The sequence below is a fragment of the Phyllobates terribilis genome, unplaced genomic scaffold, assembly GCF_046119375.1.
Source record: "Phyllobates terribilis strain yellow unplaced genomic scaffold, ASM4611937v1 Scaffold_2__4_contigs__length_985480577, whole genome shotgun sequence".
Classification (NCBI taxonomy): domain Eukaryota; kingdom Metazoa; phylum Chordata; class Amphibia; order Anura; family Dendrobatidae; genus Phyllobates; species Phyllobates terribilis.
Genome location: NW_027362762.1, coordinates 334,012,081 through 334,039,857, shown reverse-complemented (window position 1 = coordinate 334,039,857; position 27,777 = coordinate 334,012,081). Strand labels below are relative to the sequence as shown.

Below are 27,777 nucleotides of genomic sequence, written 5' to 3'. Positions count from 1 at the left end.
CTGGTGAAAGCAATTACCTTCATAAGTCACATGCTTAGTAAAAGGAAGTCCACCTAGGTGCAATCTAAGGGTCACTTGGTCTGTCAGCACCTTTTTAGAAAGGCCACAGAGGCTGTAACACCACTGAGAAAGAGGCACCACTAACAAAACAACACCATGAAGACCAAGGAGATCTCCAAACAAGTCAGGGACACAGTTGTTGAGAAGTACAAGTTAGGGTTGGATAATAAAAAAAAAATCCTAATCGCTGATAACTCCCCGGAGCACCATCAAATCCATTATCATCAAATAGAAAGAACATGGTACAACAACAAACCTGCCAAGAGAGGGCCACCCACCAAAACTCTGAACCTGGGCAAGGAGTGCAATAATCAGAGAGGCAGCACAAAGATGAAAGGTAACCCTGAAGGAGCTGCAGAGTTCCCAAGCAGAGACAGGAGTATCTGTCATATGACCACAATAAGCCGTACACTCTATTGAGGTGGCCTTTATGGAAGAAAGGGCAGAAAAAAGACACTACTTACACACAAAAATTGTAAGGCTCGTTTTGAGTTGGCCAAAAGACATGTGGGAGACACCCCAAATATTTGGAGGAAGGCGCCGTGGTCAGATGTCACCAAAATTGTACTTTTTGGCTACCAAGGTAAACGCAATGTCTGGTGCCAAACCAACACAGCTCATCACTCCAAGAACACCATGTGCAAAATGAAACATGATGTTGGCAGCAGCATGCTGTGGGGATGTTTTCAGCAGCAGTGACAGCGAAAATGTCAAGGGGACTATGTATGATGCGAAATAAAGGGATATTCTTGAGCAAAACCTGTTTCAGTCTGTCAGTGATTTGAGACTGGGATGTAGGTTCACCTTCCAACAAGACAATGACCCAAAGCATACTGCTAAAGCAACACTGAAGTAGTTTAATGGGAAATGTGTAAATATTTTGGAATGGCCTAGTTAAAGCTCAGACCTAAATCCAATTGAGAATCTGTGGTCAGACTTGAAGATTGTTGTTCACCAGAGGAAACCATCTAACTTGAAGGAGCTGGAGCAATTATACATTGAGGAATAGGAAAAATCCCAGTGGCAAGATGTGGAAAGCTGATAGAGACTTATCCAAAGCAACTTGAGCTGTAATTACCACAGAAGGAGGCTCCACAAAGTACTGAATTTAGGGGGGTGAATAGTTACACACACTGAAGTTTTCAGTTATTTTGTCCTATTTGTTGTTTGGTTCACAATAAAAAGAAAACCAAATGTCCACAGTTGTAGCCATGTTTGTACATGAACTGATGCAAACACTAAAGAAACAGTGAAATTTCAGGATGCCAGGTAGCAAAACACGAAAAGATGGCAAGGGAGGTGAATACTTTCGCTAGTCACTGTAGTAAGAGATCCTGTGAAAGTCCTAGTCTAAGTCATCTGACTGCTTGTGTCTTACTACCCCTAGGGATAAACCTGCTGCTGGAGATTGTTCTGATAAGCATAATACTAAGAGAAGACAGGTGATAAGTTTCATAACTTTCCATTCTGGAAAAAATCATTAAAAAATTAATGTTAGTTACTCTGTAATACCTTAATCCAAGATCATATACATGTACAAAAGTACAAGATTGATGACATAAATACCTACAAAAGTCTACACAACAACCATACTGTTCAGATAAAAGTAATATTTTATTAGATATAAAATTAAAATCATATGGGGAATGAAACAACAGGTGGGAAAGCAAGGCAGGAGACAGATAGTGTTCCACACAGTACTAGTTGCGAAAGTGTATGACAGTAATTAACCTCAGCTAAGTAAATATTTTGGCACTGTCACTTTACATATCTATTTAATCTATGAATTTTTATGACTATACAGCCTACTTGCACAGGGGTTATATTTATTGATTGATGTATTTACTTAGGATAAATCATTTATTCTTTATTCTATACGTATTTATTGTGTGCCAAAATGTTTACTTATCTGAGGTTAATTACAATTCCGCAACTAGTACGTGTGGAACACTATCTGTCCCCTGCCTTGCTTTCCCAACTGTTGTTTTATTCCCCATATGATTTTAATTTTATATCTAATAACACATTACTTTTATCTAAACAGTAGGTATTTATGTAATTTATGCTACACAACAGTTATTTATGTCCATAAAATTTTCTTTGGATTAAGGTTGATCACATGTGGAGTGGACTAAGGAGTAAAGCTCTCCCAACACCCATCAGCTACTGAATGTGTCTTTAACAGCTGCAACCGGAGCTGAGTTCTGGCTGTTAACCATCTAAATACTGCTGTCAATCAGCATGATTGATTGAAGGGTACTGTTGGGTTACTATGACAGCTGGGGGCCTGCTGAAGACTCCTGCCCCTGCCATCTTGGTCCTTCTCTAAAGCACCGCTATATGCTGAACTTTAAAGGAGACCACTATTTTTACTATACTGTATACTGAAATACTATGGTATTGATTGCAGTATACAGTTTAAATGATCGGACAATCGCAGGTTCAAGTTTCCTAAGGCGACTAAAAAATAAAATAAAAAATAGAAAAATGTTTTAAAAGATATAAAAAAATGTAAAAGTTTGAATCAGCCACCTTTTCCCTTATTAAAAATAAAGAAATAAAAAAGTTAAAAAATAATCATATTTGGTATCACTGCATTCATTAAAGTCCGATCTAACAAAATATAAAAATAATTAACTGGATCGGTAAACATTGTAATTAGAAAGAAATCAAAACCTCAGAATTGCAGTTTTTTGTCACTACTAGTGTTGAGCCACCCCCGTAGTGTTCGGGTTCGGTTCGTCGAACACCGGGATGTTCGAGAAACTGTTCGTCGAACTGTTCGTCGAACACCTTCGAACACCGTCGAACACCGTTAAAACCAATGGCAGGCAAACAAAAACACATAGAAACACATAGAAAACACCTTCAAAGGTGTCCAAAAGCTGACAAACTGCTCAGAAGACGCTTTCTTTAAAAAAGCCGGCCGGCAATTCAGCAGCGGCATACACCGGTACCCGACAATTTAGACATGAAGGAATAGAGCATCACACATAGATTAGATAGATAGAAACATGTCAGTCACATATATATGAAGTACAGTGACAGTGTTGCTTACTGTACTTGTCATTTAGTGTAAAGGATTTATTAAAAAATATAATAGTGTTTTCATGCACTGTCTCTTTAAAAAAGCCGGCCGGCAATTCAGCATCTGTACCCGACAATTTATAACAGACAGAATAGAGCTTCACACATAGATTAGATAGATAGAAACATGTCAGTCACATATATATGAAGTACAGTGATAGTGTTGGTTACTGTACTTGTCATTTAGTATTAAAATAAAGGATTTATTATTAAAAAAATTGGTGTGGGGTTCCCCTTAATTTTAGTCTCTAGCGGAGGTTAAGCAGACAGCTGGGGCAGATGTTTGAAGCCTGGGAAGGGGGTAATACCCACGGAGCTTCCCAGGCTACTAATATGAGCCCCCAGCTGAATACATAGCCTTTACTAGCTATTAAAATGGGGGACCCCCCCAAAAAAATGACGTGGGGTCCCCCCTAATTTAATAGCTAGCAAAGGCTAGGCAGACAGCTGGGGGCTGATATTAATAGCCCAGGAACGGAGCCATGAATATTGGCCCCCTCCCAGGCTAGAAACACCAGCCGTCAGCCGCCCCAGAAATGGCGCATTCATAGGATGCGCCAATTCTGGCACTTAGCCTCGCTCTTCCACGCTGCCCTGTAGCGGTGGCAGGGGGTAATAGGGCTGGGGTTGATGTCAGCTTATAATGCCAGCTGAAATCAAGCCCAGGTTAGTAATGGAGAGGCGTCTATAAGACACCCCCATTACTAACCCCATAGTCAAAGTTAAAAGAAAACACAAACACCCAGAATAAAGTCCTTTAATTGAAATAAAGACAAAATCCTTTATTGTTCTAAATTAAACCATACTTACCATCACGCCCATTCCAGCTGAAGCCAACGATCTCCTGCAATAAAAGAAAAATAATAAAGCAACATCATCCTTACCTTTCCATGGTTCCCACGACAGCTTCAGCTCTGCTACATCGAGATGACAGGCTGGACCGCAGCAGAACGCTGCCATCCAGCCTGTCATCCCGCAGACACTGAGAAGCGCAGGCATGCTTGTGCTCTGCAGTGTCTGGCTGTGACGGCATAAAGATGAGACGAGTTCATGTCCAATGAACTCGGCGCACCTCATGCACGTCACTGACAGCGTTCGAAAATTCTCACGCTGAAGCGCTGAATGCAGGAGAATTCTCCCACGCTGTCAGTGACGTGCATAAGGTGAGCTCATGTCCAATGAACTCAGCTCACCTCCTGCACGTCACTGACAGCGTGGGAGAATTCTCCTGCACTCAGCGCTTCAGTGTGAGAATTCTCCCACGCTGAAGCGCTGAGTGCAGGAGAATTTTCCCACGCTGTCAGTGACGTGCATGAGGTGAGCCGAGTTCATTGGACATTAACTCGGCTCATCTGGATGCCCTCACAGAGAGACACTGTGGAGCGCAAGCAAGCCTGCGCTTCTCATTGTCTGCGGGATGACAGGCTGGATGGCAGCGTTCTGCTGCGGTCCAGCCTGTCATCTCGATGTAGCAGAGCTGAAGCTGTCATGGGAACCATGGAAAGGTAAGGATGATGTTGCTTTATTATTTTTCTTTTATTTCAGGAGATCGTTGGCTTCAGCTGGAATGGGCATGACGGTAAGTATGGTTTAATTTAGAACAATAAAGAATTGTGTGTTTATTTCAATTAAAGGACTTTTTTCTGGGTGTTGTGTTTTTTTTAAATACTTTACTAGAAATTCATGGTGGTCATGTCTAATATTGGCGTGACCCCATGAATTTTGGGCTTAGGGCCAGCTGATAATGCCAAGCTGGCCCTAACCCCTTTATTACCCAGTGAGCCACCGCATCAGGGCCCTGGATGAGTTGGGTACAGCGCCAGAAGATGGCGCTTCTATGAACGCGCCATTTTCCGGGGTGGCTGCGGACTGCAATTTGCAGCGGGGGTGGCCCAGAAAGCTTGGGCCTCCCTGCGCTGCGGATTCCAGCCCCCAGCTGCCTAGTTGTACCTGGCTGGACACAAAAACAGGGCGAAGCCCCACGTCAATTTTCTTTAAATTATTTCATGAAATAATTAAGAAAAAAAGGGCTTCCCTATATTGTTGTGTCCGGCCAGGTACAAATAGGCAGCTGGTGGTTGGGGGCAGCCCGTTCCTGCCTGCTGCACCTGACTGGACACAAATATAGTGCGAAGCCCCACGTCAATTTTTTTTAAATTATTTCATGAATTTCCTGAAATAATTTAAAAAAATTGAAGTGGGGCTTCGCACTATATTTGTGTCCAGCCAGGTACAGCAGGCAGGAACGGGCTGCCCCCAACCACCAGCTGACTATTTGTACCTGGCCGGACACAACAATATAGGGAAGGCCATTTTTTCTGAATTATTTCATGAATTTCATGAAATAATTAAAAAAAAAATACATTTGGCTTCGCCCTATTTTTTTGTCCAGCCAGGTACAACTAGGCAGCTGGGGGCTGGAATCTGCAGCGCAGGGAGGCCCAAGCTTTCTTGGCCCCCCCCGCTGCAAATTGCAGTCCGCAGCCACCCCGGAAAATGGCGCGTTCATAGAAGCGCCATCTTCTGGCGCTGTACCCAACTCATCCAGGGCCCTGGTGCGGTGGCTCACTGGGTAATAAAGGGGTTAGGGCCAGCTTGGTATTATCAGCTGGCCCCAAGCCCAAAATTCATGGGGTCACGCCAGTATTAGACATGACCGCCATGAATTTCTAGTAAAGTATTTAAAAAAAACACAACACCCAGAATAAAGTCCTTTAATTGAAATAAACACACAATTCTTTATTGTTCTAAATTAAACCATACTTACCATCACGCCCATTCCAGCTGAAGCCAACGATCTCCTGCAATAAAAGAAAAATAATAAACCAACCTCATCCTTACCTTTCCATGGTTCCCACGACAGCTTCAGCTCTGCTACATCGAGATGACAGGCTGGACCGCAGCAGAACGCTGCCATCCAGCCTGTCATCCCGCAGACACTGAGAAGAGCAGGCATGCTTGCGCTCCTCAGTGTCTCGCTGTGACGGCATCCAGATGAGCCGAGGTCATGTCCAATGAACTCGGCTCACCTCATGCACGTCACTGACAGCGTGGGAGAATTCTCACGCTGAAGCGCTGAGTGCAGGAGAATTCTCCCACGCTGTCAGTGACGTGCATGAGGTGAGCTCATGTCCCATGAACTCAGCTCACCTCATGCACCTCACTGACAGCGTGGGAAAATTCTCCTGCACTCAGCGCTTAGGCGTGAGAATTCTCCCACGCTGTAAGTGACGTGCATGAGGTGAGCCGAGTTCATTGGACATGACCTCGGCTCATCTTTATGCCGTCACAGAGAGACAATGTGGAGCGCAAGCAAGCCTGCGCTTCTCAGTGTCTGCGGGATGACAGGCTGGATGGCGGCGTTCTGCTGCGGTCCAGCCTGTCATCTCGATGTAGCAGAGCTGAAGCTGTCGTGGGAACCATGGAAAGGTAAGGATGAGGTTGCTTTATTATTTTATTTTTATTACAGGAGATCGTTGGCTTCAGCTGGAATGGGCGTGATGGTAAGTATGGTTTAATTTAGAACAATAAAGAATTGTGTCTTTATTTCAATTAAAGGACTTTATTCTGGGTGTTTGTGTTTTTTTTAACTTTGACTATGGGGTTAGTAATGGGGGTGTCTTATAGACGCCTCTCCATTACTAACCTGGGCTTGATGTCAGCTGGCATTATAAGCTGACATCAACCCCAACCCTATTACCCCCTGCCACCGCACCAGGGCAGCGTGGAAGAGCGAGGCTAAGTGCCAGAATTGGCGCATCCTATGAATGCGCCATTTCTGGGGCGGCTGACGGCTGGTGTTTCTAGCCTGGGAGGGGGCCAATATTCATGGCTCCCTTCCTGGGCTATTAATATCAGCCCCCAGCTGTCTGCCTAGCCTTTGCTAGCTATTAAATTAGGGGGGACCCCACGTCATTTTTTGGGGGGGTCCCCCATTTTAATAGCTAGTAAAGGCTATGTATTCAGCTGGGGGCTGATATTAGTAGCCTGGGAAGCTCCGTGGGTATTACCCCCTTCCCAGGCTTCAAACATCTGCCCCAGCTGTCTGCTTAACCTCCGCTAGAGCCTAAAATTAAGGGGAACCCCACGCCAATTTTTTTAATAATAAATCCTTTATTTTAATACTAAATGACAAGTACAGTAACCAACACTATCACTGTACTTCATATATATGTGACTGACATGTTTCTATCTATCTAATCTATGTGTGAAGCTCTATTCTGTCTGTTATAAATTGTCGGGTACAGATGCTGAATTGCCGGCCGGCTTTCTTAAAGAGACGGTGCATGAAAACACTATTATTTTTTTTAATAAATCCTTTACACTAAATGACAAGTACAGTAAGCAACACTGTCACAGTACTTCATATATATGTGACTGACATGTTTCTATCTATCTAATCTATGTGTGATACGCTATTCTTTCTGTTATATATTGTCGGGTACCGCTGCTGAATTGCCGGCCGGCTTTTTTAAAGAGACGGTGCATGAAAACACTATTATTTTTTTTGATATATCCTTTACGCTAAATGACAAGTACAGTAAGCAGCACTTTCACTGTACTTCGTATATATGTGGCTGACATGTTTATATCTATCTAATCTATGTGTGAAGCTCTATTCTTTCGGTTCTAAATTGTCGGGTACCGGTGTATGCCGCTGCTGAATTGCCGGCTTTTCATGTTTCACTGTTGGCACTGTTCCCATCGATTTGGGCAATCACTGTAATGCCACAACCTCCATGGCTGTGGCATTACAGTGAGTGGCAGACAATCCCTGCATGATTGGTGCTCTAAATAGCGCCAGACATGCAGGACACGCTTTTGGTGCACGAACAGTTATCGAACATAACCTCGAACAGCCGAATTTTTTGCAAATCGTTCGGGTTCGTCGAACAACTCGAACACCACCCAAAACAGCTCGAATTTGAGATTGGCGAACAGTTCTAGTCGAACACCGCTCATCTCTAGTCACTACTCCTCCCTAAATAAAGGCAATAAAAACTAATTCAAATATCATATATGTCTCAAATTAATATAAACATTGCAATATCAATATCATCGGCTCCTCAAACAAACAAAAAATCCTCATACAGAAAAGTCGACAGAAAAATAAAACTTGGCAACACAAACAAAAAGATTATATTTACAAATTTCTTATTTTTTCACTTAAATGAAAAAAATCTTTACAAATTTAATATTGCCTTATTGGTATTGTAATGAAAAATAGTGACTAACTAATAGTAAATTTTACCACTTAAGGTAAGCTATGAAAACAAAATGCCCAAAAAACAAAATCCATGGCAGAATTGCAATTGTTTCACAATTTCATAGGACTTGAAATGTTTTTCCTATATTCCAACACATTGAAATGATTGGCGCCATTGAAAACTACAACTTGTCTCACAGATAACAAGCCCTCATACAGCTATGTCGATGGAAAAATTAAAAAAAAGTTATGGCTCTTGGAAGAAGGAGAGGAAAAAACAAAAGCACAAAATCAAAAATTGGCTGCAGAGGGAATAACGACATCAAAGTATGTAAAATAATTAAAATAGTGAATTCATTTGAAAGAACAATGGTAACCACTTTCTAACCTTTGAAGTACATGTAAATCACATATCAGATATGGGTGTATGGAGATAGCTCAGGAAATGAGTTCGCTCTATATATTGAGACTGAAATCTGTGTAATACAGCTGACACCTGGCTCGAAATGATGTGGTCAATGCCAGTTCTAATTGCAGCAGTTTAACTCCTATGTCCTGAAATTAAAGATAAGCAGATCTTTTGAAATTCGATTTGTGTGAAATAAATTTGCCCCGAATTGCATGACTGAAAAGTTACTAATTGCCTGGAAAATGTGAAAGAGTTAAGTAGTAAAAGAGGTAAGGAAATTTAGAAAGAAAGCTAATTATCAAAAAAGGGGTAGGGGCGCTGATAAGTCACACAGTGTGCATGCAGCAGGTGGTAGGGGGCACCATATACCCTGTACTATATTGAGTGGTTTTAAGATAATAATAATGAGTAACCACCATGCTGGTTCACTGGGATCAGGAAATAAAGAGAGTATGGATACAATTAAAAGACTATTTATTGATTGCATATATTACTTTTTTAAATATAAAATTCTAGAATAAAAGTATGAATTTAAAAGGATAAGGTGCACTGTGCTGTAGCTGGTTCACTTCGTTGATGTATAGAGGATCAGTCAGAGAGGATTATAAAGCTTCTAGGGTTTATAGAATATGCAGGTTATATTTGGTGGATATTCAATGTCTCCAACAAGGGTGTGGTGATGATAACCAAACTAAATAAATACAATATGAAGTTTAAGAAGTATTATCAATTAGATAGCAATCTGCCTTTAGATTTTAGAAGTAGTAACCTGGTTGGTGGTGTAGGGTTTCAGTCTGTAATTTAGACGTCCTTGTTAAGGCAGATACAGTATTGGGACCCGGAAGATGTTGTCCTGTGGGGACTAAGACGAGTTTTATGCAAAACTAATATAAGAGAACATGCAAGGCACATAAATAGGGTCAATTATGCTTGGAATAATACATTTTAGAATTACCATACATTGGCATCAATGTGGTGGTTGAGCTGTATTGTAGCTTGATCTTTTGGATGGCTGAATAGCGCCCACGGTATCACGCTGATTTGGTGGGTCAGGTGTATTGCAAAAATGCAGAGGATTATGACCTGTGGGTAACTAGAAGATATATTAATGCATTCTGGTATATGAGAAACAACTAGGGGTACAAAGGTAAGGATAAGTTACCAAGGGTTGTAGGTTAGTCTGTTTAGTAGTGGTGCCAATCGGACTTTTAATAGGCAGCTGGGTTCCTGGCGAGTTATAGCCAGAATGGAGTGCTGGTATTTACACTGTTGCAATGGAAGCAGTCTGCTGAGGTGATCTGCCAAATTGTAGGTCTGAATTGTGTACACAAGTGATGTGAGAGTCGACAGGTTCAGAATCCTGGGTCTGAGGTGAGCCAGCAGGCTCTATGAATGTTTTATACACACAGGAGGCGAGAAAGATGAGGACGAACTCCTTTGTGGAGGAATGGCAGGCACAGATGCAGAGATGTAGAGGAGCCGGTATTATACCTTATGATGCAAGATAACCCATAGTGTGCAGGCAAATAAGTTGTTACCTTGCGTCCTTATTCTTGGAGGAAGAGTTAATGGTGCACATGTGGGTGCAGTGGAGGCTCACGGTCCATGGAGCAGAAGGCAGTGCCGGAGTCCCAGCCTGACACTTCGGCAGAGTGCGCAGCGTCCGGAAGTGCGCTTGAGATACTAAAACCTGCACACAAGGACCTGCTTGACGTCAGGTCCTAGGCGATCACGTGACCTAGGTTGAGGACTGATAGCAGGGAAGGCCAGAAAGAATCCTACGTGTTTTGGATACTGCGGTATCCTTCATCAAGGATGGCCTATAGTTCCCTTATGCTCCTTTATATACATGTCCAGTTAGGAGGCGGTATATCGCAATTAAAGGCACAGCGCCTTTAAAATAAAAAAGTCTTATATTTATATTCATATATAAAAAATAATTTTTAATAGGGTTTCATAAGTGTAGTTTTCTAGTGTTTTAAAAGTAAGGTATTTATTGTGTGTATTTTTTTATTCCTTTTTGGGACATTCATTTTTATAGGTTTGGACAATATTCATTTACATATTTTTAACAAAGTATTTAACATAACATAAGCATTATGAACTAGTATATTTTATACTTTTAAGACTTTTTGTGGATTGATGAATTGGTTTTTATAGTATTACTGATGTCTAAGGGAATTGGTGTGTCTGCTTTGTGTGGAACACATCCCCCACACAAAACTGTGCTTTTGCTTCCTTTAAGAAGCAGTTGTATCTTAAAAATTTCTGAGAATATACCTGACGAAGACATAATCTTGTCGAAACGCATTGTATTTACTTGAGAAATAAAGATCGTTTGGAGAATATATAGCCACAGTATTCACTGGCTTCTTGGGAGCGCATTTGGCCTGGATGAACATTATTGTCAAAATCTCTTTCCTATGATAACCCGAGCAGGGCTATCGAACAGCCATCAGGTGTATGCAGCAAACCAACTGAAAGGAGAAAATCCCTTTCTTTGTGATCCTTAGAGATCAGTAAGCTGAATTGAAAGACCAAATAAAGGTGAGTGCAAAAGACCATTATAAATATTCATATTACTGCTATATACTACACTTAGATTGTGCGCTCTCTGTCTACTTTTCTCTCTTTTTTGTAGAGATATATGTGGGGAGAGAAGAGAGAGAAAAACAGAGAAACCAACTGATCATAAGAGCTCACACTTTACAGGCAAGAGAGAGAGAGAGAAACCAACTGACAATAAGAACTTACACTTTAAAAGAGAGAGGTCCAAGTCGACCATAAGAGCTTACTCTCTAAATAAAAGAAAGAGGACCCCGCTGACCTTAAGAGCTTTTACACTACAGAAAAGAGAAATAGAGGAGACAGCAGACAATAACAATTTACAATATATAAGGTATAATAATTAGTGTTGCACGAGCGTGCTCGGTAAACCCTTTCACCGAGCACGCTTGGGTGCTGCCTGAGTATTTTTGGTGTGCTCGGCATCTATGCTCGAGCCGCCGCGGCTGCATGGGTTGCGGCTGATAGACAGCTGTGACACTTGCAGGTATTGCCTAACAAACAGGTAATCTATCAGATGCTAGACAATGTAGGGATGCCAAAGTGGCAATGCAACATAACGTTAGTATGCTCTCTGATGCTTCAGAATCGTAGGAAATGGTGCCGAGCAAGTTGTTTTTTGCTAATTAAATCTCAAAATGTTCAAATTCATGTAAAATCGCTAATTTGAGGGAATTCAACTTGAACTCGATCTTCCAGGGGTCGATCCAGTCATTTTATACTAAACCAAACTTACAATCATTACAACCTAGTCCCCAGGAGTGTAAAAGTCAATTCACAAGTCAAAGATATGTGAAAGAACCTGTGTAGCAATGCTTCTAATGAACAATACCTGCGTAATACAATATTCAATTTGGCATTCCAGATTTGTTTTCCCCATATAATTCTCTGAGAAAAAAACATTTTGCTCCTGTGTATAAAATTCATACGGCACACACTGTAACTACTGTTACCTTTCCAAGCCAGCAACACTATATTGCGTATCCATACAAGATGAATTCATATTACTGCAGTCTGCATGAAATATAAAAAGAAATGAGAAGCATATGCTACTTTCCAGAGTACAAATTTATGAGATCATGTAAAATGTTATTATTTTCATGCAAATAGACTTTAATAGAAGAAAAACTTGCATAAAATAACATTAGCTAAAGGACGGAAAGAGAAGCATGGAAAAAAATAATCTGCTTTGATGAATAAGGTTCAATGTAATTGCCTATGCAGGATAATCATGATTTAAATAGTGAGCAAAGTTCAAGTCACAATCAAACAGATGTTAACAACAATAGTAGATATCAGCATAGTTTTGGAAACTGATTGAAAATACTTGTATGGTAAAGAGTTGTTCATCTTCTCATGACATGCAATCTGTGTTTTGCATTCATGCTGCTGTAAAATGATTTATTACATTGTACTATTTAATTTATTTGAAATCTTAGATGTAATAGAGCAAGTGTTTCCCAATTTGTGGGACTGAATTAAAAAAAAGAGTAGGTATTATTTAACCATTTCAGGCCCAGAGTATTTTGAGTAATCAAGAACAAAATATAGGAGCTTTTAGCCCACACTAGTTAATGACTATAACTTTTTTTATTTGTTAAGCTAATAACTTAATATCCTCATGAATCCACTTAGGAAGCAACACTGATTGACAATCAATTTCACATGCTGTTGTGCAAATGGAATAGACAATAGATGGAAATTATTGGCAATTATCAAGACACCCTCAATAAAGCAGTGGTTCTTTAGGTGGGGACCACAGACCACATCTCAGTACCAATGCTTTCTGGTTGATGTTTTGGTCACTTTTGAATGTTGGTTGTGCTTTCACACTCGTAGTAGCATGAGACAGACTCTACCATCCACAGAAGTTGCTCAGGTAGTGCAGCTCATCCACGAAGGCACATCAATGCGAGCTGTGGCAAGAAGGTTTGCTATATCTGTCAGCATAGTGTCCAGAGGCAGGAGGCTCTACCAGAAGACAGGCCAGTACACCAGGAGACATGGAGAGGGCCATAGGAGGGTAACAACCCAGCAGCGGGACCGCTACCTCCGCCTTTGTGCAAGGAGGAACAGGAGGAGCACTGCCAGAGCCCTGCAAAATGACCTCCAGCAGGCCACAAATGTGAATGTGTCTACACAAACAGTTAGAAACCAACTCCATGAGGGTGGTATGAGGGCCCGACATCCACAGATGGGGGTTGTGCTCACAGCCCAGCACCGTGCAGGACTCTTGCCATTTGTCACAGAACACCAGGATTAGCAAAGTTGCCACTAGTGCCCTGTGTTCGTCACAGATGAATGCAGGTTCACACTGAGCACATGTATATATACACTGCTCAAAATAATAAAGGGAACAATCAAATAACACATCCTAGATCTGAATGAATGAAATATTCTCATTGAATACTTTGTTCTGTACAAAGTTGAATGTGCTGACAACAAAATCACACAAAAATCATCAATGGAAATCAAATCTATTAACCAATCGAGGCCTGGATTTGGAGTCACCCCCAAAATTAAAGTTGATAAACACACTACGGGCTGATCCAACTTTGATGTAATGTCCTTAAATCAAGTCAAAATGAGGCTCAGTATTGTGAGTGGCCTCCACGTGCCTGTATGACCTCCCTACAATGCCTGGGCATGCTCCTGAGGTTGCGGATGGTCTCCTGTGGGATCTCCTCCCAGACCTGGACTAAAGCATCCGCCAACTCCTGGACAGTCTGTGGTGCAACATGACGTTGGTGGATGGAGCAAGACATAATGTCCCAGATGTGCTCAATTGGATTCAGGTCTGGGGAACGGGCGGGCCAGTCCATAGCTTCAATGCCTTCATCTTGCAGGAACTACTGACACACTCCAGCCACATGAGGTTTGGCATTGTCCTGCATTAGGAGAAACCCAGGGCCAACCGCACCAGCATATGGTCTCACAAGGGGTCTGAGGATCTCATCTCGGTACCTAATGGCAATCAGGCTACCTCTGGCGAGCTCATGGAGGGCTGTGCGGCCCTCCAAAGAAATGCCACTCCACACCATTACTGAGCCACTGCCAAACCGGTCATGCTGAAGGATGTTGCAGGCAGCAGATCGCTCTCCACGGCATCTCCAGACTCTGTCACGTCTGTCAGATGTTCTCAGTGTGAACCTGCTTTCATCTATGAAGAGCACAGGGCGCCAGTGTCAACTTTGCCAATTCTGGTGTACTGTGGCAAATGACAAGCATCCTGCACGGTGTTGGGCTGTGAGCACAACACCTATCTGTGGATGTTGGGCCCTCATACCACCCTCATGGAGTCAGTTTCTAACAGTTTGTGCAGACAAATGCACATTTGTGGCCTGCTGGAGGTCATTTTGCAGGGCTCTGGCAGTGCTCCTCCTGTTCCTCCTTGCACAAAGGCGGAGGTAGCGGTCCTGCTGCTGGGTTGTTGCCCTCCTATGGCCCTCTCCACATCTCCTGGTGTACTGGCTTGTCTCCTGGTAGCGCCTCCTGCCTCTGGACACTACGCTGACAGAATCAGCAAACCTTCTTGCCACAGCTCGCATTGATGTGCCATCCTGGATGAGCTGCACTACCTGAGCAATTTCTGTGGGTTGTAGAGTCCGTCTCATGCTACCACAAGAGTGAAAACACAACCAAAATTCAAAAGTGACCAATACATCTGCCAGAAAGCTTTGGTACTGAGATGTGGTCTTTGGTCCCCACCTGCAGAAACACTCCTTTTTTGATCGTGTCTTGATAATTGCCATCTATTGTCTATTCCAATTGCACAACAGCATGTGAAATTGATTGTCAATCGGTGTTGCTTCCTAAGTGGATAGTTTTATTTCACAGAAGTTTGATTTACTTGGAGTTATATTTTGTCGTTTAAGTTTCCCCTTTAATTTTTTGAGCAGTGTATATATATTTATATGTAATATTTTATTCACTTATATAGCTCCATTATTTCCACAGCTCTTTCCAGACATTATCGGCACTGTCCCCATTGGTGATCAGAATCTATATTCCCTATCAGTATGTCTTCAGAGTGTGGAAGGAAACCCACTTAAACACGGCGAGAACATACAAACTCTTTTCAGATGTTGTCCTTGGTTGGATTTGAACCCAATGTTGCAGTGCTAACCACGGAGCCACCATGCTATATATATACATTTATGTGTATATATCTGTGTGTATATATGTATATATATATATATATATATATATATATATATATATATATATATACATATGTTTATATATATATATATATAAATATATTATGTGATATTGTCACTGGTTTTATATGTGAGGGGAGGTATGTGTCACTCAGGATGCTCTCCTGTGTGAACTAAGACCTACTTTATTTTTCTGCCAGCATGTTATATGCTGGTAGATTTACTCTGTTAAAGGGTGTGCGGTTTTATGGGAATGGCAAAGAGGGCGGGACGCCATTTCCCCTACCTCCCCTCAGGGTGTGGCTGAGCAATGTGTAAAAGCTCAGTCCTGTTTTTTTTCTAGTGGAGTGTGGTCTGGAGAGGGAAGTCTCCAGACAGTATTGTGGAAGCTGCAGAGCTTTTCACAAGGACTTTAGCAGTGCAGTTTATGCTACCGAGAGCGGGCGGAACCCGCTCATCTATGGACTGAGTTATACTTTGTTTTTTTGTTTTTTTTCGTTTAACCCAGAGGGGGTCATGTTTGTTTTTCCTGTGAAACCTGCATGAGTTTATGGCTGATAATAAACCAGCAGAAAGGAAACCTGGGAACGTGTGTCCTGAGTCTGCCTCCAGGAGAGCCGAGCGAGTCGTCTTGCCACAGTTGGTGTGAGAGTGCGTGCAGGATTCCAGGAACCTGTGTACCTGCCACAAAGACCGGTGGATGTCCTGGGTGAAGGCTGCCAGCCAGCCAGAGAAGACCAGCAGCATGGAGGAGCTCGTTAAGCACCTGGTCCAGGCCCAGCAGAGCATGCAGCAGCAACACCTACAGGCCCAGCAGAGTATGCAGCAGGCCCAGCAGAGTATGCAGCAGGCCCAGCAGAGCATGCAGGAGCAGCACCAGGAGACGACAAAACTATTGCTTCAGCAAATTCAGTTGCAGCAAAAGTTGCAGCAGCAGCACCAACAGGAGGCGCAACAGCAGATACAGCTTTTGGCGGACGCCATCCAGAGCAGGGCGGCCGCCCCACCCTCATTGACGACTGATGATTCTCATGTCAGGAAGGCGGTAAGGTTGGCCATGCAGAAGATGACCCCTGGGGATGATGTAGAAGCATTTCTGACTGTTTTTGAGAGGGTGGCTGATCGGGAGAGACTTCCACCAGCACAGTGGGCAGAAGGCGTATTTTGACTTGGCGCTGCAAGATGCTAAGGAGTATCCCAAACTAAAGACAGAGATCTTAGCACGTCTGGGAGTAAATATGGCGGTGAGAGCCCAACGAGTTCATCACTGGGCGTATGCTAGCGACAAACTCCCTCGTTCGCAGATGTTTGACCTCCTGCATCTTGTTCAGAAGTGGCTACAACCGGAGTCCTCCACTCCAGCCCAGATGGTTGAGCGGGTGGTGATTGACAGATTCATGCATTCCCTTCCCAAGCCAGTACAGACCTGGGCATTCGGTGCATCCATGGTAACGCCAAGGACTATCCCGTGGCCACAGTATCAGTGGGGACAGACTGTGGTGCCCAATCCCATGAAGTCGGGGTAGTAAAGGACCTGATACATCCCGTCATATTGGGCCGTGATTTTTCCTTATTCTGGGACTTGTGCGGGAAGGGAACTGGACTAAGTAGCATGGTGAAAAGCCATGTCCTTGAAGAAGAACCCCCGACGAAGTCTCAGATGGAGGATTTCCCACTGTGCGTCCTTGTCTGTGATGAGGGTGAGACGGTGACCGAGGAGACCGACCTCCCTGCGTTAGATATGTCCAGAGAGAACTTTGGGACTGCTCAAGTTCGAGACCTGACCTTAAAAGGGGCGTTCGACCAGGTTACTGTATGTAATGGGGTTGCCCAAGAGCCGGGGGCCGACACCAGATTCCCCCACTTGGCAGTGCAGGGGGTGTTGCTATATCATGTGGCCAAACTGAGGGGCGATGTGATAGTGGAATAGCTGGTAGTGCCAGGGCCATACAGACGACGGGTGCTAGATATGGCCCATTCACATGTTCTGGGGGGACACCTAGGGGTCGAGAAAACTCAGGAGAGGATATTGAGAAGGTTTTATTGGCCAGGGTATTATCGAGAAGTTCAAAACTATTGCAGGTCCTGCCCCACCTGCCAAATAACCGCTCCCTCCTCCCACTTCCGTAGCCCTTTAGTTCCACTACCTATGATAGAGGTTCCCTTTGAGAGGATTGCCATGGACCTCGTGGGCCCCTTAGTTAAATCAGCTTGGGGCAACCAATATATCCTGGTCGTCATGGACTATGCGACTCGGTATCCGGAAGCGGTTCCCCTAAGGAACATGTCCAGTAAAAGTATAGCCCGAGAGCTGGTCCATATTTTTGCTCGGACAGGTCTACAAAAAGAGATTCTGACAGACCAAGGAACCCCCTTCATGAGCAAGGTGATGAAGGAGCTTTGCAGAGTCCTTTAGATAACTCAGCTTCGAACCCCGGTTTATCATCCACAGACGGACGGCCTAGTGGAACGCTTCAACAAGACCTTAAAGGCGATGCTCAAGAAGGTTGTTGAAAAGGATGGGCGAGACTGGGACTACCAGCTCCCATTTCTGCTTTTCTCGGTCAGAGAAGTTCCTCAAGCCTCCACTGGCTCCTCTCCATTTGAGCTCCTATATCGGCGGCATCCAAGAGGTCTCCTAGACATCGCCAAGGAAACTTGGGAGGCTGAAGTCACGCCTCACCGGAGTATCATCGAACATGTCGCCCAGTTACAGAAGAGAATGTCAAAGGTGATGCCCATCGTGAAGGAACATCTCCTCCAGGCGCAGGAAGCCCAGGCGAGGGTCTATAACCGGTTGGCAAGACTAAGACAGTTCCAGCCCGGGACCGTGTTTTGGTGCTGATCCCTACCGTCGAGACCAAGTTCCTTGCCAAATGGCAAGGTCCATACGAGGTGGTGGAGAAAGTCAGCGAGGTTAATTATAAAGTCCACCAGCCTGGCCGAAGAAAGCCGCATCAAATATATCATGTAAATTTGTTCAAGCCGTGGCGGGACCGTGAACCTGTGGAAACTCCTTGCCTGGGAGCCGCACCAGAAGGCAAGGTGGAGGAGGTCACTATTGCAGAGACTCTATCACCGGCCCAGAAGCAACAGTGTCGAGAATTACTACAGCGGAATCGGGAGCTGTTCTCAGAGTTGCCGGGGCATACTCAAGTGGTAGAGCATGATGTGCTGACAGAGCAGCACGTACGAGTGAATCTGAAGCCGTATCGGATTCCGGAAGCATGCCGGGAGGTGATCTCGGCCAAGGTGAAGAGGATGTTAGACCTCGGAGTAATAGAGGAGTCAACGAGTGCGTGGTCGAGCCCAATCGTCCTCGTGCCGAAACCCAATGGAGAGTGGAGGTTTCGTAATGACTACCGCCGGCTGAATGAGGTATCCAAGTGTGACGCGTACCCGATGCCCCGCGTCGACGAACTCATCGAGAGGCTTGGACCGGCGAGGTACATCACCACTCTCGACCTGACGAAGGGCTACTGGCAGATCCCCATGTCCCAGATGGCTAAGGAGAAGACGGCTTTCTCAACACCTGATGGGTGTTTCCAATACATGCGGATGCCGTTCGGACTACAGGGGGCCCCAGCCACTTTCCAGAGGGCTATGGATCGGATCCTAGCCCCACATAAGAAGTATGCCGCAGCCTACCTCGACGACATTGTGGTCTTTAGCCCAGACTGGGCTAGTCATCTACCTAAACTACAGGCCATTCTGGACGCTCTAAGAAAGGCAGGATTTACCATAAATCCGAGAAAGTGTGCCATCGGAAAAGAGGAGGCCAAGTACCTGGGCTATGTTGTTGGGAGAGGCTAAATAAAGCCGCAAATCAGGAAAGTGGAGGCAATTCAAACCTGGCCGCAACCGCTCTCGAAGAAGCAGATGAGAGCATTCCTGGGAATGGTGGGATACTACCGGCGTTTTATCCCGAATTTCGCTATTATTGCCGCACCACTAACGGATCTTCTAAAAGGCACCAAATCAATCATGGTGAAATGGACGGAAGAAACGGAGACCGCGTTTCAACAGTTGAAGCTAACACTGTGCAAGCAGCCGGTCCTGGTCGCGCCAGACTTCAAGAAAGAATTTGTGGTCCAGACGGACGCTTCAGAGGTTGGTCTAGGGGCTGTACTCTCCCAAGAGATAAATGGGGAAGAACATCCCATTCTCTATCTAAGCCGAAAGCTGTCCTCCTGCGAGAAGAACTACGCCATAGTAGAGAAAGAGTGTTTAGCCATAAAATGGGCCGTGGATACACTGAAATATTACCTACTAGGCCGGAAGTTTAAATTAGTATCAGACCATGCCCCATTGAGATGGTTGAGGGAGAAGAGGGGTAAAAATGCCAGGGTAACTAGATGGTTCCTAGGGCTTCAAGATTTTAACTTTCACGTGGAGCATAGGCCAGGGAAGTTACATGGGAATGCAGATGCCCTCTCTAGGATTCCCTGCCTGGTGTCAGAAGGTGCCCAAACCCCCGGCTTTGGGCAGAGGGGGGAATATGTGACAGTGTCACTGGTTTTATATGTGAGGGGAGGTATGTGTCACTCAGGATGCTCTCCTGTGTGAACTAAGACCTACTTTATTTTTCTGCCAGCATGTTATATGCTGGTAGATTTACTCTGTTAAAGGGTGTGCGGTTTTATGGGAATGGCAAAGAGGGCGGGACGCCATTCCCCCTACCTCCCCTCAGGGTGTGGCTGAGCAATGTGTAAAAGCTCAGTCCTGTTTTTTTTCCAGTGGAGTGTGGTCTGGAGAGGGAAGTCTCCAGACAGTATTGTGGAAGCTGCAGAGCTTTTCACAAGGACTTTAGCAGTGCAGTTTATGCTACCGAGAGCGGGCGGAACCCGCTCATCTATGGACTGAGTTATACTTTGTTTTTTTGTCTTTTTCGTTTAACCCAGAGGGGGTCATGTTTGTTTTTCCTGTGAAACCTGCATGAGTTTATGGCTGATAATAAACCAGCAGAAAGGAAACCTGGGAACGTGTGTCCTGAGTCTGCCTCCAGGAGAGCCGAGCGAGTCGTCTTGCCACAATATCTATACAGTATATCACAAAAGTGAGTGCACCTCTCACATTTTTGTAAATATTTTATATCTTTTAATGGGACAACACTGAAGATATGACATTTTGATACTGTGTAAAGTAGTCATTGTACAGCTTGTATAACAGTGTAAATTTGGTGTGCCCGCTAAATAACTCAACACACAGCCATCAATGTCTAAACCACTGGCAACAAAAGTGAGTAGACTCCTAAGCGAAAATGGTCAATTTGTAACCAAAGTGTCAATATTTTGTGTGGCCACCATTATTTTCAAGCACTGCCTTAAATTTATTGGGTGTGGAGTTCACTAGAGCTTCACGGGTTGCAACTGAAATCCTCTTCCACTCCTCTATGATAACATCATGGAGCTGGTGGATGTTGGAGACTTTGGGCTTTTCCACCTTCCGTTTGATAATGCCCCACAGATTCTCAATAGGATTTAGGTCTGAAGATATGTTTGGCCAGTCCAGCACATTTACCCTTAGATTCTTTAGCAAGGCAGTGGTCATCTTGGAGGTGTGTTTGGGGTTATGATGTTGGAATACTGCCATGCGGCCCAGTTTCCGAAGGGAGAGGATCATGCTCTGCATCAGTATGTCACAGTACATGTTGGTATTCATGGTTCCCTCAATGAATTGTAGCTCCCCACAGCCGGCAGCACTCATGCAGCGCCAAGCCATGACACTCGCACCACAATGCTTGATTGTAGGTAAGACACACTTGTCTTTTAACTCCTCACCTGGTTGCCACACACACGCTTGATACCATTTGAACCAAATTTTATCTTGATCTCATCAGACCACATGACATGGTTCTAGTAATCCATGTCCTTAGTCTACTTGTCTTCAGCAAACTGTTTCTTGTACATCATGTTTAGAAGAGGCTTCCTTCCGGGATGACTGTGATGCAGACCAATTTGATACAGTTTGCGGTGTATGGTCTGAGCACTGACAGGCTGACCCCTCGCTCCTTTAACCTCTGCAGCAATGCTGGCAGAACTCATACGTCTATTTTGAAAAGACGCTGAGCACATGAGCTCAACTTCTTTGGTCGACCATGGTGAGGCCAGCTCTGAGTGGAACCTGTCTTGTTAAACCGCTGTATGGTCTTGTCCACCGTTCTGTAGCCCAGTTTCAGGGTGTTGACAATCTTTGTTTAGTCTAGGCCATCTTTATGTACAGCAGCAATTCTTTTTTTCACCTCCTCAGCGAGTTCTTTGCCATGAGGTGCCATGTTGAACTTCCAATGACCAGTATGAGAAAGTGTGAAAGCGATAACACCAAATTTAACATACCTGCTCCCTAATCACACCTGATACATAACACTAATGAGGGTGGATAATAAAAAAAAAATAAAATGCAAAAAACAGTTCATTTTGCAAATGTTATACTAGTGTAATTTATAAATCATACTCACAACAATAGTACTGCTGGTTATTGCCACAACTTACTTTTCATGCATGTACCAACCTAACAACATATTTTTTTAAGGTTACAAAAGTTTTGTAAAGGTGGAGAGAATTAAAAAATATTTATATATAAAAAAATACAAAAAAAGTTAGTTTTTACGTAACTGTTTTACAAGTGCAATGTCATAAGCGTAACAATACTGCTGTTGCCTCCAACATCTTTCTATGCGTGTACCTACATGGCGACATTATTTTTTAGGGCCATGGATTATTTGGGAATTAAAAAAATTCTTTACAATAAAAACAAAAAAGGGTAATTTTATTTTGCATAACTTTTAAATAACATAATGAATTTCTATGAGGAGATAAGTGCAAATTTGAATATTGGTCATGAGGCTGATGTGATATATCTGGACTTTGCAAAGGCATTTGACATTGTACCACACAATACCTTGTACTGAAGCTTTAGAAGCATGTGACTCTATGTGCACATGAGTAAAAAACTTGTAAGAGGGAAGAAAACAAAATGTTGTAAATGGAACATTTTCAAAATGGACTAAGGTTAGCAATGTGGTACCATAATGATCAGTATTAGGCCCAATTATTTTTATTTTCTTTATTAATGATCTTGTAGACAGGATTTAGAGTGTCAGTCTTTGCTGAGGTCAGAAAAAGTTTTTAGAATAATAAATATAATAATAATAATAATAATAATAATAATAATAACAATAATTAAGCTTGACTGTTTAATATACAAAAAAATCTAAATAAGATATCTGCATGGCCAAACTCATAGCAGATGAAGCCTAATATGGATAAATGTAAGGTAATTCTCCTAGGTCGTACTGCTGCATATATAGTAAATGGAAATATACCAGGGATTACAGAACAGAAGAAGGATTTGGGTATTCTGGTTACAAGTAAGCTAAACAGCAGTACTCAATGTCAGGCAGAAGCTGCAAAAGCAAACAAGATTTTAAGACACACAAAAAGAAAAAAAATTCCTGTGATCGACATTTTTTATTAATTCCGCATATATAAATCAGTTGTAAGGCTACATCTAGATCATTGGATACAGATGAAAGTCATTAAGGGCCATTATTATTTTGTGCTGCTTCATTACAGTGCTGCGAAATAATTGCATAGCACCTTAAATAATAGGATAAAGTGAAGCAATTGTCAGCTGCACATTGTACATGATACACTGCAGCAACATACATGATGGAGGTTATTTAGCCTTCGAGATACCGCTATCAATGACATAGGCATCAAGGTTGGTTAACAAAGGGAGGGGGCTCCCTCTTGAATCCCATGATAACCTGAAGCTAAGCAATGGCCTCAGGATCTTACAGCTTTGATTGTCTGCTGGGGCCCTGCAGTGACTAACATGCCAAATATCAATGTAAAACAGAAAGGATCAATGTATTGCAAGTCCTATAGCAGAACTAAGTAAAAAAAAAGCTTAATAAAATTTATAAAATTGTAAAAAAAATTTAAATATCACTGAAAATGCTTTGCGATTAAAAAGGCAGCTTTAATGTAAATTTATATTTTCTCATCATACTGCAACACAAAAAGTGAAATAAAAAGCAATGAAAAAGTTGTATATGAAGGGCTTCTACTTCCTGTTAATCATCTCATTTATATTGTAGTATTGCTGTTTCTGGGGCTGCCTTTCCATGCCCTAAACTGTCAAATATCTCCTTGCCTGCCTCGCATTACCTCTCTACCATGCTGCTCCTGCAGAAGCCACTGTACAGACATGCCAGCCACACACCTCCTGGCTGCCCACTGGGTTTGAATGAACTGCTGCCTCTGTTGCTGGTATTAAACTGCCAAGCATCTCCTTGTCTAGTCTTAACTCTGCGTTGTGCTGCTCCTGCTGCAACCACTGCACAGCCGTGCCATGAAAACTATTTTCTTTCTGGCAGAAAAAAAACAAATTGATTCTGTATATGAGACTGATTGGATTGGTATGTTTTGTAAACCTCAGTAGAATAATATTATTCTCTTTAACCACTTGTACTTGTACATATACGTGATTACTGTGATTCCCATGTGACGATAGTGTTCAGGAGCTGAGCTCTCTCCACACATGGTAGATTCTGGCTATATTTCATAGATGTCACATATCTTTAACATCTGTGGCCAGGGCTGTGCTATTTGGAGATGAGAGGATCAGGCTAAATTTTAATTCACTTTTTCAAGCAAATTTTACAGGGAAATTTGATTTGCAGAAAAGTTATGCTCTGAGAATTTTATGTTGATTATTATGCTCTAGGGTCTCTCCAGACCCCAAGGCATATTTAATGTAATGTTAAAAAAAAACCATGCTCTGTGGTCTGTTGGATAATTTCTCTGCAAATCGAATTTCCTGGTAAAATCTGCCTGAAAGGGCGAATTTGCATTTTGCTTAAACTGTTCATCTCTAACACTAACCATTTATAGTGACTTCTGGCCAGCCAGAACTGCAGTCGTAAGATGGCAGAGAAAGACTAGATGGCCCTGGAAACAGCAGAAAATGACCACTAATAGGTATTTTACTACACAAATGTAATATACAGGGTGGGCCGTTTATATGGATACACCTAAATTAAATAGGAATGGTTGGTGATATCAATTTCCTGTTTGTGGCACATTAGTATATGGGAGGGGGGAAAACTTTTCCAGATGGGTGGTGACCATGGCGGCCATTTTGAAGTCGGCCATTTTGGGTCCAACTTTATTTTTTTCAATGGGAAGAGGGTCATGTGACACATCATACTTATTGTGAATTTCATAAGAAAAACAATGGTATGCTTGGTTTTAATGTAACTTTATTCTTTCATGAGTTTTTTACAAGTTTATGACCACTTATAAAATGTGTTCAAAGTGCTGCCCATTGTGTTGGATTGTCAATGCAACCCTCTTCTCCCACTCTTGACACACTGATAGCAACACCACAGAAGAAATGCTAGCACAGGATTCCAGTATCCGTTGTTTCAGATGCTGCACATCTAGTATCTTCACAGCATAGACAATTGCCTTCAGATGACCACAAAGATAAAAGTCTAAGGGGGTCAGATCAGAAGACCTTGGTGGCCATTCAACTGGCCCACGATGACCAATCCACTTTCCAGGAAACTGTTCATGTAGGAATGCTTGGACCTGACACCCATAATGTGGTGGTGCACCATCTTGTTGGAAAAACTCATGGAACGTGCCATCTTCAGTGCATAAAGAGGGCAACACATCATCATGTAGCAATTTCAGATATCCAGTGGCATTGAGGTTTCCATTGATGAAGAATGGCCCCACTATCTTTGTACCCCATGTACCACACCATACCATCAAGATTCGAGATGTGCAGCATCTGAAACAACAGATACTGGAAGACTGTGCTAGCATTTCTTCTGTGGTGTTGCTCTCAGTGTGTCAAGAGTGGGAGAAGAGGATTGCATTGACAATCCAACACAATGGGCAGCACTTTGAACACATTTTATAAGTTGTCATAAACTTGTAAAAAACTCATGAAAGAGTAAAGTTACATTAAAACCAAGCACACCATTGTTTTTCTTATGAAATTCTCAATAAGTTTAATGTGTCACATGACCCTCTTCCCATTGAAAAAAATAAAGTTGGATCCAAAATGGCCAACTTCAAAATGGCCGCCATGGTCACCACCCATCTGGAAAAGTTTTCCCCCTCCCATATGCTAATGTGCCACAAACAGGAAGTTGATATCACCAACAATTCCCATTTAATTTAGGTGTATCCATATAAATGGTCCAAATGGTACATTAATAAAATCTTAAAACTTCAATGTTTATGAGTCGTCCATTAGGGTTCTCTTTTTTTCTTTTAAAATGGTAGATGTTAGGGAAGAAAGGGAATATATATTAATAAAACCTTAAAAACATTGGTGTTTATGAGTAAGCCATTATTATTCTCTTTTTCATTTCAATGGGAAATATTAGTGTTTTAGCACAGAGCTGTCAGTTTTTAAATTTCTTTTTGAGATGATGTTGAAGTGTAAACACAAAGGGGCTACTTCTAGACTCTGCACAACTGCAAGTTTTGTTAGTTCTGTTCGAGGGCCACCTGATATTATAGACATAAACTGCATTAACCTTGCCACCATACATTCTCAGTGCACTTTCTGAGATAAGAAGGGGAGAAGATATTCTGGTGACATTCACAAGTCTGGAGGAACTAAAGAGGAGGAAAGGGACTTGTATGTCTTTTAACAAATCCTATAACGAGAAGGAAGTACCACAAATTTTAATAAATAAATCCAAAATACCTCAAACTCAGAATACCAACCACACAAGAAAGGTATAAAGGAATAACACAGTACTCATTGTTAATCATATATTAATTTTATTTAATTTAAACATCATGAAACAGACAACAAGAAGGATTAAAAATTCTTTAAAAACATGATTAAAATGCAGCTCAGGAGGGGGGGACAGGAAGGGGGATGCTCGAAATAACTAACACAAAATGAATTTCCTCTATAAATCAACTGAATAATTATATATCAACCCAATTAGATTCCCAGTGGCCATTCACAATGATTAGATATACATAATTATCTCTAATAGCAGCAACATTAAATAAATAAATAAATATTTCGTATAGAGTAAACACCAAAACTTAAAAATCAATATAAAGTAAAGTGCCCGTGCAATAAATTTATATATATATATATATATATATATATATATATATATATATATAAAAATTTACATATATATAAAAATTCAGGTGCATTGCGCTGCTGCCAGCAAGGGGAACCCTTAAATATTTTGAGCTGTCAGAATAAGGATCATAATTAAATCACCCAATGGGTAGTCACAGCTCTACTTCAACATCCCAAGGAAATAGAGTACTAAAGATGTAATACAAATCTAATTAGAGACATACCCCAGAGACATACCCCAGTTCTGCGTTTTTGTATTGAAGGACCCGTAAATATGGATTTAAAAAATCGTGACACAAGTTGGCTGTCACAAATTTCTAGTATATTCAAGGACAGTGGTCGCAGTGGTGAAAATCATACACCTGATGATATTCACGAGGATAAGGTATTACTAAAGGAATTATTACGTAAGAGAACGAAATTTTGGTGGAATAAAGTCACACTTGAGCAATATGTGCAGCAAAAATTGATTCCCCGGGGTTTACGGATTCACATGTTCCCCTCCTTTCCGATTGAAGATGTGGATCTGATGAAAAGATGGGTGGACACATGTGATTCATGGTCATACTCTTTTTTGAATATCCTGATTGAAATCGATAAAAAAAGTCTGCAGGATTTAAATGAGAGGATTAAAAACCTCCAGGATAAGATTAAAATTAATCTCACCAAGGATGATTTTACCAAATTTGAACAAGAATTAGAAGAGGCCTTGAGTAAATGGGATAAAGAAATTCATCAAGTGAAAATCACAAAATTTCAAAGAGACGTGTCGGACTATCAGACTGATAGGGTGTATAAATGGAAAACACGTCAGCCTGGAAAAAGGACAATATCAATATCATCATCGATGAGTAACACTTCCATTGAATCTGTGAGCAGAGAGTCCAGCTCTGGGGCTGATCCATCCCGTTATTATGCTAGAAATACTGCCCTTAAACGGAAGGCTTTTCTGGACCGTGATAATGAAGATAATGGATCCCTGAAGAAGAATTGGAGGTGCTACAAGCGCTAGAGGACCTATTAGGGAGACAACGGGAAAGCTCAATTGGGCACACGTGAACTTCTGGATCTTTTTTTTTTGGTGCATTTGAACAACAATACATTTAATATCAAATTATCGACAGTAATAAGTCAGTCGACAATTAACTTCTTGGATCTTA

At 42.3% G+C, this 27,777-nt stretch overlaps 1 protein-coding gene across 3 annotated transcripts in view; it reads left to right on the top strand.

Moving 5' to 3' along the window:
• The window catches only part of GABRG3 (gamma-aminobutyric acid type A receptor subunit gamma3), a 1,111,975-nt gene that overhangs the window by 434,304 nt on the left and 649,894 nt on the right, over nt 1-27,777 (top strand). The gene's annotated exons all lie outside the window — the stretch shown is intronic.